At 42.4% G+C, this 17479-nt stretch overlaps 1 protein-coding gene across 2 annotated transcripts in view; it reads right to left on the reverse strand.

Moving 5' to 3' along the window:
* GPRIN3 (GPRIN family member 3) overlaps nucleotides 1-8551 on the reverse strand; it is a 35830-nt gene extending 27279 nt beyond the window's left edge. Inside the window, exon 1 of one of the 2 annotated variants that reach the window (XM_017831713.1) lies at nucleotides 8181-8551. The gene's annotated coding sequence lies outside the window, so the exon portion shown is untranslated. Of the gene's footprint in view, nucleotides 1-7727; nucleotides 7891-8180 lie in introns of those variants that run through there. The other variant, XM_017831712.1, reaches the window with a different exon arrangement.
* Between the last annotated feature and the right edge of the window lie 8928 nt (nucleotides 8552-17479).

A 17479-nucleotide genomic window follows, 5' to 3' on the forward strand; every position in this document is an offset into this window, starting at 1 on the left:
AGGGACCAAAAAGCCTAGTCACTTTATTCTGCCATACCATGGACTTGAGATGACTCCTGAAATACCACTTGCCCTTTCTGTGAAAATGCCTTTGGTGCTGCAAGTAAGAATTGTCAAACCATAGCTGAATTTGTAATTGGAATACCTGTCCCTATGGACTGAATGAAAACTATGTTATTTTTATACAATACTGAAATGGGAGATCTTGTAAGGCTACTGTTTAGCTTGAGCAGAAATCTGGGTTCTCGAACTCATGCAAACCTTCATAGCCTCTTTACTGGCTTTTAACAGATATTCTCAAATTATTAACCTCAAGGGCAGGATTAACATATTTTAATAAATATGGAGATGTTGTGGTATGCTGCAGTATTATAAAGAGTTGTGAAATACCAGCCTTTCAGAGTAGAATAATTCTGTCATCTTGTTTCCATACAGCTCTTCTCAAGAGTATCATCTTTTTGACAAGTATTTTATCACATTACTTCTACCTCTTACCACACTCCCTAGCAAGCTTATTATATTTAATAATTTTCCTAATGATTCATCTCAAGCTTAATCTTTCAACTGCATGAAGTTTTTCATGAAACTGATGTTTCAGAGGAAGGAGAGGGACATGAATGAAAGTGACTCTTTAGTTTATTAAATACTAAGGGGTAATTATCCTTCAACATTTTCTAGCCAAAGGACTAGCTAACTCCAACAGCCAGACTGCTTCTAGGAGAGCTGAGCTGGGAAGATTTATAGGACTTTTACATCTCTCTGCTTTATGAAGTTGGGACCTGGTGATATCTAATTCATTTCTGTGTGCCCAAAGGCCATCCTAAAAGCTGCTCTGAATTGTAGCTCCAGCAGTCTAAGAAAATGGGAGCTTGCTAAAATGCAAGTGCCCTGTCCATACCATCTTCTTCACTAGAAGCTTTCTTATCTAGTCCATTATACCAATTTTCCAGATTTACTCTGTTGTTTGATCCTGTCTTTGGCAAAACTCCACAGTCAGAGTCCTGGAGCCCTATGGAAGGGGAGGGACTGTTCCCTGAGCACTGAGCAGACAAGCTACTTTGCGAACTAAGATCTCACTGGCAGCACACCTTCACCACTCCAGGACTTCAAAATGTTTTACAGTTTCTTTACTATGACAAAATGATTGCCTGTGAGTAGAAAATCCTTTTCAGTCAGGCTGGCTTTCAGTTAAGGGACTATGCTCACCCCAAAGCTGCCAGACATCATCTTTCCCTGACCAGAGAAACCACACAGCAGCTCTACCTGCTACCAACAGGAACACTCATCTCTTCCCAAACTCATGTAAAATCAGATTAGTAACCGGTCTACTGTTCTTTTCCTTCTCTGTTTCATCCAGGAAAGGAAAAACCCATCCATCTGAAACTTATGCCTAACCACATAATTTTTTTTTCCCACATAAATGTTAATGAATTGACTCCTGTTTATCAAACGTAAGGTAAACATCAGAACCTTTGTTATCCTGTGTTGGAAATTCCTGCTGTTTCCATGATAACATCTTGACTGATTTTCTTAGCTTTCTAGTGATTATAGCATGGAGCAGCAGGTATAGTCTTGCATGTAAAAAGGGGTCCTGGAGTCACTGGAAAATTTCTGAAGTAATTCTTCACTGACTTGACTGTCATCACTTGAGATAAGCCATTGCTTTTTACAGTATACTTTTAAGATTAGTCATAATGTAGCATAGTATTCATGCCCTCTATTTGAATTTGTTGGGGTTTTTGCATGAAAAGCAGAAAAAATAATTGCACAGCTCCTTGTTTCATTTTACCTTTTTTTCTTTTTTTGAATTCCATTCTAAAAACTGAGATTTTTGTTTGTTTGCAAATTAGCATCACTGGGAAAGAGATTTTCACCACTAGAATGCAATCTGGGATGCCGATCACAATAGCCAATATTTGTTCAACTTTCTCAAAAAGAAGAAGAAAGCCACATGGGCATAAAGAAAGCCATCCTCTTTTTCAGGACAAAGTGCCAACTGGTGATAATTGCATGATGATTTTGAAGATCTGACAATATTCATTACCACCACTGAGCTACAGCAGAATCTCAAGATACAGATGTCACAGAGAGAATTCAAGCAAATATTACTTCTCAAATTTTTAGAAACACCTTGACCATTTAGAAGAAAAAAAAGGTCAGAAAGAGGGCAAATAGTAAGATCTGCCTGAACATTTTGTCACTACATTCTGCTTATATTTGGTATATATTTTTTTCAAACAATAATTCTGGTTGCAGGCAATCTTCAAGCAACCTTTCCTACACTAGTTACTTCAGTCCTAATCTATGCTTTAGTTGAAAAAATACATAGTTGTAGCTGATTGAAGCACTGAGATAGCTTTATTAGCTCTTGCCAGAATTTGCCAGACTACCAATGCTTCAGGAAACTCTGCTCTTCCCCCCCATTTGTGTGTGCATTAATGTATAGGCACACAAATGAGAGGGCATAAGTTATTCCTGTGTAACTCTGATCAATCCATAGACAATATGAATAATTTCAGACATAGCAATACTGCTGCTCCCTGGATCAGAAGGTCACCAGACCACAGTGAAGATTCCTATCTAGCAATGTGCTTCATATCTATTTTATCATAGTTGAATTTGTTTCCTTAGTAGTGACTGTGAGGGTTGCACTGAGGCAGAGATGATAAATATCTCAGAATACATTCTTCTTATGATCCTCTTCTAAAAAACTTTTTCTCCACTCCCTCAGCAGAATATTTCTTATCCAAAGCTAGACATGAATGATATAACTTAGCTTGGGAAATGAATTGTTATCATTTGCCAAGTGATACAAGCTTTTTTGTCTCAGCTCAGAGCTGGTCTCCCCTATGTTAGGCAGAGATACTAATATTACGTAGAGATGCTGATAGCACAAATGCTAATAGTTTAACAAAGCACTAGAGTGTCTGTCTCCCCCTTGATTAATTCTCTCTTGTTCTAAGAAAACTACTGTCAGATGGAGGAACACAGGCAAGGAAACAAGCAAACTCAACTGTCAGTACAACATTTTACTAATGTATAATAAATACAGTAAAATAAACAGTAGAAGTAATGGGTGTTGCTAACACAGTCACAGATATAACAGATACACTCTTTTTCCTGGATCATTCAATATATAACTGTACCTTCCTGGATGTTTGGTTGATATTGGCTGTTGTAATAGCTTCCATACCTGCCACCAAGTTTTGTCACACAGGATCATGGAGTCAGAAATGGGGGGCAGGGGAAAGAATTCAATATCTGCCCTCTGTGGACACACCTGCAGCACCCTTCTACCGCAACTCATTGGAATATTTGTGATTGCTGGCATTCTTCCCTCGACTTAATTACTTTCCTCATGTACATGTGTCCTCTGACAGAGGACAAATAGGGGCAAAATGGTATTAAGGCTGATTTCTGGTCATTTGGTGCCCACCTTTCCCTTCACCTCTCTCCTCCACACCCCACATGGAGTTCCAAGTGTTGGCATTGCAATTTTTCCCTACTTACTCAGCAGCATGCTGACACCTCTACCCTCTAGGATCTGCTGCCAGTTTACAAATGCAAACTCTTAGCCCTGGACTCCCAAGAGACAAATCGCTCAATGTTAATAAGTAACTGATCATGTGTGATTAAAGTTTTAATCGGTACCAGTCTTTGTTTCTATAGAACTGTTACCGAGTTCAAAGTCCATGTATATAATAAAAGAGATATATGTAGACCTTTACTATTTTTACTATTTGCAAAAGTTAACTATACTCAGATATGCTCTCTAAAGGTTTTCCTACTGGACAGTAATTTAATTTCATTCAGAACATGTCCAGAAATTGTTTTCTCCCAGTAAAATTACCAGTCTTTCTTTTTTTGTTCTCTCAAAAAGGTTATGTTTACCTAAATGATCCAATGTGTAAGACCAAATATGGGATCAGTTTAGACATCCTGTCATGTAGGACTGAGGCTTACAATGAGGGCACCCAATTCATATCCAAGGTTAATACAGAAACGACTATAGGAGGCTTTTGTTACATTGCTAACCTGCCATAATAATATGAAAATACTGCCAGTAGCAACACAACTAATTTTAAAGAATTTTGCACTAATAGAACCAGTTCATAACACTGTGCAGCAGTTATGAAAGTTTTATCAGCTATGAAGTTGTTACATACCCTTAGATAATGTCAGCTCTTAATCCAGGATTGCTCTTAAATCCACAAAGGCATCAGATTTAGCCTATATCCCAACTCTGCCTTTAATGTGGGAGTTATAAATTAAGAAGTGATGCGCTGCTAGAAGCGCAATCATGAGTTACAAAATGTCGCTCTGTAGCTGTGAGACTGGAAGCAGCTTGCTTGTACTCCCACATCAGTGACGATTTCACAAACTGGAGGCAGGATGTTGTTCTCCTTAGCTCTGGCTGTGTCTGACAGAGAGTTTATATCGTTAAAAATAAAGGTGGCAGTAACAGCTGCAGGACCCAAATCTGACAAGGTTTACTACTGCCAACACATTTTGCTAAAGAAATCTGTCTAACTCTAACCTAGCACTTTCTGGAGAGATTTCAGCAAGTCTGAGACTCAAAAATACTATCTTCTGTCTGTTTGTCTGTCCTGGTCCTGTAGGATTAATTAACAGCCACTAATCTTAATGCTGGGCTAACCCTGGGCAGACATCATAACTTAGAAATGCATAACTTTTGGGACCAGCCACCCTATAGAAACATACAAATGCTCTTCTGATTGTGAAAGGAATTGAAGACAAGGCGTGACCTTGAGAAGAGGAAGCCTACGTTGAAAAAACTCAGATATCCCCTAATCTGGGGCACAGAAGCTGAGTTTGAATGGGTGAGGGAAAGATACCTCTCGGGTAATAACATCTCAAAATTTCATATATACAATTGTATAAACAATTGATAAACAATTCCTAAGATGCTGACACCAGCCTGTAGAAAATTCACCATAATTCTAGAGCTCAGTGGTACTTTATTCAATCAGATGTGATATCTGAGCTCTGTAATGACTTTTCAGACCTTTTAAGAGTCTACCACTATTTATACTTAGGGAAATCTTCTAAAGAGACATTTTCAGAGACTTGTAATGAAAAAATCTTCATGAAATTCAAGAATCCTCATTGTCCTGACATTTAAGTCATTACACAATCTGAATATACTTTCCTGAATTCTAGCACTTTGAAGACAATTAGATCATTCTAAAGGCTGAAACATGGTACCTTAATTCATGCAAACCAACCTTACTTATAAGCATCATCATGTCACTTACTGCATGGGATGGTCTGCATGTACAGGTCTTTAACTTTTGGACCTTACATCGCCCTCCCTCACTGTGCACTAAGCTTGTAGACAGGGTAAATCAAGATAGTTACTAACACACCATCCCCAGAAACAAAAAAGTCCCAACCCAAAGAGTCCATTTCAAAGAACTTTATTTTATATTATCTCCCACAGCAGCAGGTGCTTTCAGACTACTCAATCTCATCCTTTCACGGAGATGCTACATGCTACTGGAACAACTGACAATATCCTGTCAAAACCACCTACGTCTGGCCCATACTTTCAGATACTGTTCTTTCTAGAGAGAGCTATAAATCCAGGCTTAAGCATACTTCAGGCCAAGTAAAACTCACAACATTCAAGCTCAAGACTTGCAACATAATGAAACTGTATGTGTTAGCCTAGACATTATACCCAGTAGTGGTATTTACAGCTCTCCAAGACAGGAAAGCAATTCTCTTTCTCTCCCACCAACACTTGGAAGCACAGCTGAACAAAAGCAGTTACAAAAATAAGTCACTGTAGTGGGCACTTTCAGTTTGCAGTTTGTATATTACTAGGTATAACTTCTCCTCCAGTAAATTTCAAATAACTTTAGGGTCACCTAGAGCACTACCAAGAAGAAGACAGACTTTTTAGGATGGAGGTCCCAAGAAAAGAAATTCTTTTGACTTCTAGAGGACACCAGAGGTCTCTTGTGATTCCCGAGCTGCAGATTCCCTAGATCTGAAGTGACAGGTAGAGGGAAAAATCTCTTTAATATAGGCAGATCCAAAGTTATACATGTAGGAAGATTTAATCTAAATGCCCCTTACAGGACAGACAACCAGCTTCTGAGAAAACCCTGGCTCAGAAGGAAATGCAAGGATCACTGCCTGTAACTAACGGAACAGCAGTTCCCACCATGTAGTCGTGGGAAAGGAAAGTTTGTACCATTGGGTGAATAGACAGGGGAATACTGAGCACGAGGTTATTATCTCCACACGTGACATTAACAAGAGCCTTTCTGGAATCCACAGTGCAGCACTCGGTGGCCAACAAGGACAGTGGTGGGGGCTCAGAGAAGACCAGCCCAGACATTTCTCCTGGGGAGCATCTGCATTCCAGGGAGAGACCAAAGGAGTCAGGTCTATTTATCTCAGAGACAACATTAAGCAGCTATTTAATTACTGCCCTTAAACACTTGAGCAGACAGAGATGATCTGAAACTAGATAGCTATTTAATCTGACAGACAAGACAAGATCCAGTAGCTGGAAGATGAAGTCAGAAAAGTTCAAAGTAGAAAAGAGATGTAACCGTTTAACAGAGATTAACAACTGGAGCCAATTATCCAGGAATGTAGTCAACTCCAATCGTTGGAAGTCATTCAATCAAAACTGTTTAAAGAGGCTGGTGGGCCAGACCTTGGAATCACTGGGGAATAGCCCTTATAATAGTGCTTTATATTATAGAAGAGGTTAGACTACAGGATCATAATAATTCCTTATGAGTCTAATAAATCCACCACCAGCATCGTTATCTTGAGCAAAAAAGGAGAATGATGGAATAAAGCACTAACAAAGCCACAGCCTGTATGGGGCACAAAACACAGGCTGAATGATAACACCACAAGACAGACCATTAGCTGGCAAGACCATCAGTAGTTTTGTCACCAACTTCAGCATGATAAAGAAAAGGCCCGAGATGGATCCGTTCCCAGCCACAAGGCCCTGATCCAGGTGGGCGGCGAGGCTCTCACACGGGGGGCATCACCCGGCCAGAGCTCACGGTGCGATGCTACTTGACCGCGACATCCCAGCTCGGACCATCCTCCCCCTCCCAGCCCGGCGCCCCCACAGCCCTCTGGGGAGCCTGGGCCACGCAGACCCCCGCCCGGGGGCACATCGGCACCCCCGCACAGCTGCGTCCACCCGACCTCGCCCGGGGGAGGGCCCCACGGACGCCCCCTCGCCCGGGCGGCCGAAGGCGGGGGACTGGGGTTGCCTCTGGGGGACCTTCCGCGCTGCGACACCACGGACACGTTGCCGTGGCGACCGCGCCGCGCATCCCTCCGGCCCGTCCCGGCGGTGGTGGTGGGCACCCGATCATTTTTCCTTCCTTTTTATTTGTTTTTCCTTAAGTTTTCCGCGCTCCCAGACCACGCGGGAGTCAAAGCCGCTTCCAAGCGCCGGTATAAACGAGCAGAGGCAAAAAGAGACGCCCTCGGCGTTGGCCCGGCCGTCCCTCACCCGCTGGGGAGCGGGGCATTACTCGGCCCCTCGGGATGCGCTGCCCGGGCACAGCTCGGTCCGCCCGGCATCCCGCAGCGGGCAGGGCGGGGCAGTCCCCCCGCCTCGCCCCGGGCACCTGCCCACGCACCCACCCCGATCCTCTCCGGCGCCGAATACACTCGCTGGTGCGCGTGTGTGTGTAAGTGCTCACGATCCCTCCACCCCTTACCTCCGCGGCGGCGTCTGGGGAGCCGCGGGCGCACCGCCGCCGCGGACAGGGATGACCTTGCGGAGAAATCCATCATCCGGGCAGGAAAACAAGCCCTTCCTCGGGGTGTGCGGCGGCAGGAGGGCGGGAGCGAGGAGGGCTGCACTTGAGCGGCCCTTCCCGCCGCGGGGGCAGGAGGGAGGCGGTTCGTGCCCACTACGACAAGAGGCTCGGGCAGCCCAGCCCCGGCCAGGCTCCGCCGCCGCCCGGGGAGCTGCGGCTCCTGGCCGGCTCGGGGAGGCGGGGAGCGCCGGGGCTGCGGCGCCGGGCTCCCCTCGCGGCCGCAGGGAGAGCGGAGCAGCTCCCGCGGGCAGCCCCCGGTCCCCGGGGAGGGGACCGCAGCACACCCCGGCCGCGCTCAGAGCCCGCACCCCGCCCCGAGCCCTCCCAAACGCGGAGGGCGCGGACACGTACCTGCTTCCAGGGAGACATTTCCCACTGACGCCAGCCCCACCCCAGGCCTCGCCTGGCTTTTATAAGCCGGGAGCTGCCGGCTCCTGTCCTGCAGCAGGGGCTGGGCAGGGGGCCCTCGGCAGCCCCCCAGGAGGGCTCGGCAATCCCGCCAGAGCCCCGGGCTCGCTCTGCGTTGCCGCCTCCACCAACCGCTTCTCTCCAGCTCCTCAACCAAAACTACGAGCTTGAGCTGCTTCACAGCAGAGGAGCTAGAACCTCACATCCCAGTTCCACCAATTCGTCCACCTGTGTTGGTCTTGCATGTGTCCGCGGAGGAAGCGTGCCCACAGCCAGCCAGCGAGGCACCTCCCGAGCCCTCTGCCTGCCGGGTGGTACAGGTTTGCGTGGGGAATTGCAGTGTATGCAAATACGCATCAGCCCTTGTCACGCTTTCAGTTCGGATTGTTGGTTTTGATAGGCAAATTTGGCTTCCTGTATGAAGCAATGCCCTGTTTGCCTGCAGAAAAAAAAAAAAAGAAAAAAGTAGATTCAAGCAGCAAAAGATATTTTGGCTTGGAACTCTTTAATTATCTGGAAATCTTTGATCTAATTTCGGTTTATTCCCACCACAGTGGAATTTTATCTCTCCCTGCTGCAATCACAGGAAATGGTTCTGCAGTGCCCAGAGAGTCAAGTCAAGTACAGGTTTTCAACTGGGAAGATTTTAACACTTCTGCCATCATTTAGGGATAAATAGGAGCAGGATTTCAAAGAGCTACAGGACAAGCTGTGAGAATTCTGTTGCAATATGGAAGAGATTGAGGGGGAAAAAAGAACAGTTGACTAGGGGACCTAATAAAATAACTTTTATCTCTAATCATCATAGATATCAATGGATCATATTCCCTTGATCCATATGCATGGACCCATGCTTTATTCACTTCTTTGCCAAACACCCTCTAGATCAGTTACTGATCCTAAATCTCTTCAACTCACGGGTTAAGTGATTATGAAAAACATCTTACATTTCCTACCATAGCATATGTAATTTCTTGCCTAACAGTGGCCACTAAGATCAGCATGTATTTATGTATTTATGTAATAGACATTCCTGCATGTGGCTTTTTGGCAGCTATCTAACCATGGAAAATTTAAGTGACTTTTTCAATATTCACGGACAATAACCATTTTTTTACATGTGACAAACCCAAATCAGCAGTACTCTTAAGAGCCTGAACATCCCAAGCATGAGTGAACCTCACTGGAAGGAGAGGAGTGGAGAGAGCATCAAACTTTATCAGGAAAAGATTTATAGCACTAGCGCATCCAAGGCTTCCTAGTAGCTTTTTAGTTTGTTCTCTTCACCATCTTGCTGCTTTTTTTTGGTTGCTCTGGAGGGCTAAATAGAGCCTGGTCTTTACACTGCTCATGTCTGAATCTGGAAGACAAGGTCAGGTTGGCAGTCAGCATTCAACTCCTTTTCATTATTCTGCTAAATGACCTATTTTTAAAGAAACGTTGCCAAACTTCCTAGAATTAATCCTGCTACCATTGACATTATTACAGTGGAACTTCCCGTTTTTTGATAAAGAAGGAGAAAGGCTAAATGATGCAATTTCCTTTTGTCAGCAATTGTACTTTTATGAAGAGGTAGCCATCAGCACTTACAGACCTTGCTGCTGCAAGGACTTTGTGGGACCTCAGGGGCTGCTCAGCAAGGGATAGCTACAGTTACTGTTGTTTTCATAAGCTTTCCTAAAGATGACATTCCTTCTCTGGATTCTTAAGAAAGACCCCTTCTCTTAATAATACACCCTTTGCCTGAGATATAAAATAACAGTCTTGGCATTCAGCTAATTAATTCTACAAGCTAGCCAAGCTTCTGGTGTCCTTTAATGTAACTTTAACACCCTACAACCATCTTTTCCTTTCTTCATCTTTCCGACAGTGTCCAAGTCACTGAAAAATATTAAAGCTATTCCTTTCAACAGCAACCTTCCCTGTCCAGGAAGGTTGCCAGAGAAAGGTGAGATTCAGGCTTCCTTCCAGGCAGAACTTATTTGTCTCTGAAACCATTTGCTAATTTCAGCTGCTTTAGTATTTACAGCTAATGCTTTCCTCTTCTGTGGAAACCAACTTTGAAATTAATTGAAGTGGAAACATGGTAGGATTTTCAAGTGCTTGTAAGAGAGGTGGTTGACAATCCAGTCTTGAAAGTCGCAGCAATAAGAGCCATATACATTCAGCTAGAAAGACGAGGAAGCTTTTCTATGGGCTATTTTAGGGTTATTATAGCCATGATGATGATGATGATGATTTTAGGATTTTGAAGCACCTTCAGAGCATGTGGAGGACTAAGTCCCAGAACTTGTGGGAAAGGAACAACTGTCATTGAGACAAAAAAGATAGGAATTGGGAGCATTTTGCTCCAAGCCCCTCCATGTCCATGCACCTCAAAAGTAGTGCCCAAATGTTTTCCTGCTCTGTTCAGGTAAAACTTTCTTCTGCTGTACAGCATTACTGAAAATCCCCATGCTGCTCTCAGCAGTCATATCTGAGCACTGGGTCTACTTGTTATCATCTAATGGACAAGGAAATCCAAGAGGAAAGAAGGCAATAATATGACTGGAATACAGCGCAACTAATAATTTTTTCCCATGCCCAATAGGGCATGGATGCTTTAGTTTCCAAATGCAGAGATCACATCTCAACACGTCAATGTGTCACCATATCAATGCAAACCAGAAATTTAGATTATTCTGATTTATCTGAATTTTTAACTCAATCACTTGTGAGTCATGGCCAATGTACTGTTTTCCCATCCTTTTTTCTGCTTCCATCTCCAACTATATGCATTTATTTTATGTCAACTTTTTGTAGGTCTTAACACAGAAAACATTCATATAGAGGGCAGCTCATAAATGGTTGCTTAGCTTTAAGCACCCTATTTAGCACTTTAAATAAAGTCAACAGAACATGCTTAAAATTAAGTGTATGTGTAGGTCTCAATAATATTAAGAATAATAAAGAATACAGCCTTTTTAACTTGCTAGTATTGACTGAGATAAAAGCATAAATTTAACTGCAGAGGGTTTTGTCTTTCAGTATGTGTTAGACCAGAGCTCAGGGCAACAGGAGCCTGGATTTTCTAGGAGCTGCCAGAGTACAATCAACCATCAGAATGACAACCACACTTCTGCAGTGTCTTTGAAGACTCTTGTAGAGTATTTTAAAATTTCACCTTCAAACTATATCACTATTTGGCTAAAAGAAAGGAAATTCTTTACCATAGCTGAAAAAAACAGTGGTAGTGGCATAACATAGTGAGATGTGCAGTTGGCCTAAACTAGTGTAGTTTCGTTTACTTCAGCAGTGATAGGCAAATTTATGTTGGTGTGGGTTAGTCCTGTTGCTATTGCCCTGCTCCTGCCATATATCTCAATATATTTTGATATTTTGAGTTTTACTGACAGTAATACCAAATTTAAATTGTGTAGAAATCTTTTTTTTTTTTTTTAATACAGCATCTTTCATGTCTTCTTTAGGAAAAGCAGTTAAGAATACTTCAAAAAGTAAATTAAAGAATAACTTTTCCCAGTTCAAGGTTGAGTTGAAAAGGGCAACGAAGAGCAAATTTGTGAATACAGTCATTTAACATTTATACTTTTGTGAAGACACTTCCCATTAATGTGAAAAACAAGTGAATGACTGGATGAATATGTTTCTTTGGGACTGGGAGCTGAGCCAAAAAAGGTGCAAGTCCTCTGGTATGATAGTTGCAGTTGACAGCTGTATCATTAGAGACAAATGTATCGAGGAAGAAAACCATACCATACACAGGGTGACTTGATGCGTGTGTTTTGTGATCATGCACTTTATGTATAACCAGCAGAGCAGAGTAAATATTCGTTCCACGTGTTGCACAGCATCTCTCTCTCTTAACCTCTCACATACCTAATGGGCTGTACTGGGCATCTCACAAATGGATGCGCTGTTTAGCCACAGTAATAACCCTCCTGGATCATTAGACTGAGGCTGATAACACAGTTTATGGCTAGAAATTATAGGTTCTGTTGGTCATAGTTCCCTTAAGAATGTTTCCCTTAAACATTATTGTCTTTATAAAACTACTAATAAAAGGGATATGAAGAAAACTTCATGGATCAAATAGTATGCCATTGTGAGAGAACTCAGTATTTGGAGTGTTTTGCTGTTTCACAGTGGTTCTAAAACCCTAAGAATCCATAAGCTAGCTGCTGTACCTCAGGCATCTGTGTCAAATTTCAGCTAAAAATATGTAAGAAAGTGAATTTTTACAGCATTGTGAAAATGTCTTTGACCCTCACCATGCACCTCTCAAGAGCTTTTGCTTCTGACTGCTGTAAAGGTCTTCACAGGGACCTTAAACCTCCCCGATACATACAGAAGGGACAGCACAGAAGGGCATAGGCAATCCTGGAGGTTCTTGGAATGCATCAACTTCTTCACCCAAGTGATAGAGAAGCCAAAGAGAAGAGGTGTTTGGTGGACTTCGTATTCATCAACAAGGAGAGGCTCACTGAGGATCTGAAAGTCAAAGGCAGCAGTGACAATCAGATGGTGGAGTTTGGGATCCTGAAGGGAGGCAGGAGGGTAAAAAGGTAGAAAGCACCCTTAGAACCCTGGATGTCAGGAGAGCAGACTTTGGCCTTGCCAATGGTCTGGTTGCTAGAGTCCCATAGAATAAAGCCCTTGAGGGAAGAGGGGCCCAAGAAAGCTGGTTAATATTGAAGCATCACCACCTGCAAGCTCAGGAGCAGTCTATCCCAGTGAGGAGGAAGTCATGCAAAATTTCTGCGTGAATGATCAAAGAGCTCCTGGACAATCTCAGAGAAAAAAAGAAAGCATACAGAGAGATGAAGCAAGGACAGGTAACCTGAGACAAATATGGATACATCACCAGAGCATCCAGGGATGAAGTTAAGAAAGATAAAGCTCAACTGGAGTTTAATCTGTCTAGGAATGTCAAAGACAACAAGAAGGGTTTCTGTGGACACATAGGTAAGGAAAGACTAGTGAAAATGTGGACCCATTGCTGAATGAGACGGGGGACCTCTTTGCACGGGACATGGAAAAGGTGGTAAGAATGCCTTCACCTCAGTCTTTATTAGGAAGACTGGCCTTCAGAAATCCCAGGTCCCTGAGAACAGGGGATCTCTGTAGCAAGGAAGACCTAGTATTGTGGACAAGGATCAAATTAGACAATACTTAAGCAGACTGGACATACACAAGTCCACAAACCCCAGTGGGATGCACTCACAACTTGTAGACTTGGCTGATGTCATTGCAAGGTTACCCTCAATTATCTTCAAATGATTATGGCAGCAAGGACAAGTAGGTCATGATTGGTGGCACAGAGTCTAGTTGGAGGCCTGTAACCAGCGGTGTTCCCCAAGAGTTGATAGTGGGTCCAGTCTTTCTTTAAGTTGTTCATCAGTATATTGGATGAAGAGACAGAGTCCCTCCTCAGCAATGTTGCTGATGACACAAAGCTGGGAGGAGTTGCTGATACCTCAAGAGGGCTGTGCAGCCCTTCAGAAGGACCTTGGCAGCTTGGAGAGATAGGCAGAGAAGAACTGAAAGGCTGTGATGGTGACCAAGTACTGACACTTGCCCAGAGAGGCTGTGGAGTGTTCATCCTTGGAGGTATTCCAAAGCCATTTGGATATGGTCCCAGGCAACTTGATCTAGGTGGCCCTGCTTGAACAGGGGAGTTGGACCAGATGACCTGCAGAGATCCCTTCTAGCCTCTAGTAGTCTGTGATTCTGTGATTCCTTTGTTATGATTGGAACCTTTGGTCAATGTGCTGTGACATTATGTTTTCACCCTTAGACTCTATGAAGTACAATTGGGTATGATTAATTTCCCATTCTGCTATTCCCATTCTGCTATTCCCATTTAATACATATTCTGTGTATTCATTACTGTGTTTCTACATGTGAAACAGGCCACACAGAAAAATAACCTCCCTTCTCAACAAATTAAAATAGGCAATTTGATGAGTCAGTGATTTATACTGTTTACCTCCTTTTATGTCAACAATACCGAGACCTGGAACAACACATAATCATAATGATTATAGACATAATGAGCTGATTTATTACGTAGTCACCACATGGTATTCTGGTGCATATTCAGCTGTAATGATGTCAAACAATACGACTGGAAAATCTATCTGCTCAGACAACCGCTGCCTAGTGTGAACAATAAATTAAGCTAATGCAGTGTCAGATGCATGGGGTCTCTGAATTCAGAGCTCCATCTCTACTTGCATTATGTATATATCAAAAGCCTTTGACATTTTTAGAGTTTCAGGAAAAAAGAAAATCAATCAGGGGTTCTTTTCAGGAGTGGTTATGGGTGCTGAAGGTAAATGAAATACTCTTCCAATGCAGTTCTGTGACATGGGACCACTTACAGTTGTACATTTTCACTGAGTTTAAGAAACTGTTCTGGTTGTAAGTCTAGTTCTGCCTACTTCCTTGGCTGTACAAAGTGTTATTCCAGAGAGGAACATACTTTGACAGGGCTACTGCAGCTACTTTCATACCTGTGCATTTTGTTGCACAAGACAGAAACTTCTCATGGTACCAAAAGAACCGTTCTCTGGACCACTACCAAACTTGTTTATGGCTTACAGCTGCCTTCCCTACAACATGGATTTTTATGCTGATTCATACAGCAGGTGAGATGAAAAGCAAATGTAATAGATGCTGCAAGGTGAGTAGATAAATGATGGATAGGCATAAGCATGAAGAATAAGTACCATGAACAGTAGAGAGTAGAGATAAAAAGAACTGAAGATGAGCAGAGGCTTTTGCTTAAATATAAAGAATGTAAAAATCCCCAAGAATAACTATATATATCATAGGTCAGTGTAGAACTATATGCCCCAAAAGAAAAAAAGTCTGGATTGAAATCACTTGTTAATATGATCTCTAAATGTGTAAGTGCTGCATTGGAACAGAAAGCCTTACAGTAATTCCATGCAGCTGATAAAATAAAACATCAGGTGTTTCTGTTTCCTGCATATATTTGCTAATTTTTATCAGAATCCTGCTGACATATGGTCTGAACTGTCTGTGATGCAACTGTTGCTTTGTGAAACAACATTCCTGGTTATCATCTTTGACTTTGCCTGTGTGTACATTATTCCTGAATTCTGTATAAAAGTATCTGATTTACTTCCTCTTGGCCATTCTTTGTGTTGTTGTATCTGTCATCAGAATGTATCTATCAGTCGTCTATCTATTATGTTGTTTTATCTAAAATAAGGAAGTCAAATCTTTACAGATTTTTGCTTTTTCATTCATCTATTACATCACCTGCCCAGCCATGGTTCTAATAACATTACTAGTATCAGAAACAGGTAAAAGCTGTTCTTTTATCTGAATACAAAGAAATTATATCTTTGGCTGAAAAGGTTTAGCTGTAGCTCAGTTGTGTTCAGGGTAGCTGTTTCTAGAAGCTGAGCTTGGTCTTTTTAAAAAGTCTGTTTTGTCTTTTTAAAGTAGTAATTATCTCCACTTGATCAAACCACCACAGTTTCTCGATTTAAAGCAGGTCAGGCCCTGTCCTCCGTTTCTCAGGGTTACTTTCTGTTTGAGCTTTCATGCAATGCTGTAAGCAGCTCAGTCCATTCACACTGGACACCTTCATCTTCAGACTCAGCCTGCCCCATTCAGAGGGCTGCCCAAATGGACACAACTGCACCTTCCCTCTGGGGTCTTCCAGGAGAGGCTTCACCACAGAGCTCACACTGGCTTAGTTTCATGCAAATAGACAAGGTTTACCTGGGAGTTTCTCCCTTCCTCTTTGTCCTTGTACCTCTTTCTGCTAGGCTGATTTTCCGCTCTTTCTTGGTTATTCTCCTTTTATACTCCTTCCTAGCTACAGGGATCATCCAAACACTGTCACTAGCATGAAGTACATAAATCATTCAAGCCAGGACTGAACCGATCCACTGGGACATGTAGGGGGCCCATTCTATATTTTTCCGACCTATGAACCTAAGGAAAGCATTTTGAGATAGGCTTTCTGGAGCACAGACCATCACTGTTTCTCGTTCAAGTTCTAGGAAAACACATGTCCATTCTGGCTGTAGGTGGATTGCATTAGGGGCAGCAGCATGGTTATCACAAGATGCTTAGTCTGATCGTTATTTAAAGGTGTTTTTCCTCTGGAGTTTGGGACATCCCTCCAAAATATGAACTAGTCAAGGTTCAGTGATTTATGGGGAAATTTGGAAGATTCCCGTTTCACAGCCACGGGCTAAGAAGATATTTTTATGTCATTGCTGAGGAAATATGTTGTCAAAAAATTGTCTTTTAGCTCAACACAACTGACACGGAAGTCTCTAGGTGATTACTGATTTCAGTGGAGAAGGCAAAAATCACAGAATAAGTCACAGATGGCAGATGAATAAATGTTTTACTATCCCTTTAAAGTCAACATCCCCTTTGTATAATTTCAGAAGAACTTGACCTTGTCTTTGAGCTAAAAAATCTTCCAACTCCTGTTAACCAGAGAAAAGGGCAGGGATAAATAGCTGAAATTAATGCTAATCATTTTATATTAGCTTGCATACTGATAAGATATTTGAATGGTTTTCAGCACGGAAAAAGAAAGTAATTTTTCTGTCTATATCTAATGGGAATTTAATGTCACATTGCTTTATGACAGAAACTTTGATTAATTAGCAGCATTCTGAACTCAGAAACTGATGGTCTGTGAGTTTAGCTTGGCTCAAGAAGGTGATTATTTTAAAAACCACTAAGACTTGTTATTTCTTGTTAGAATCATATAATCTATTAGGTTGGTAAAGACATTTAAGATCATTGAGTCCAACCATTAACCCATCACTGCCAAGCCCACCACTAAACCATATCCCTAAGTGCCACATCTACACATCCTTCAAATACCTCCAGGAACAGTGACTCCACCACTGCCCTGGGCAGCCTGAATGAATGAACGAACGTGCAATTGAGGCAATTTGCAAAGCTAAACTGCAATCCAGCAGTGAGCCTTCCTGTACTTCCTGGTACTGGGACTACCCATTTACTAGGTGAAAAGTTAGCTGTGGTGTTTGGTGTGTGCTGTGGAATTTTTCCTTCCTATGAAAGTTCAGTTTAAATACTGCTGTGCCAAGATTGGAACAACAGAAAAAGAGAAAGCAAGGCACTTCTCTCCAATATTTTAGACATGTCAACACATTCAAGACAACTCAAAGTGAGGTGCTCAGAGTAGCATCTCTCTTTTATCTAGCATCTCTCTTTTATCT

The sequence above is a fragment of the Lepidothrix coronata genome, unplaced genomic scaffold (assembly GCF_001604755.1).
Source record: "Lepidothrix coronata isolate B3197 unplaced genomic scaffold, Lepidothrix_coronata-1.0 Scaffold195, whole genome shotgun sequence".
Classification (NCBI taxonomy): Eukaryota; Metazoa; Chordata; class Aves; order Passeriformes; family Pipridae; genus Lepidothrix; species Lepidothrix coronata.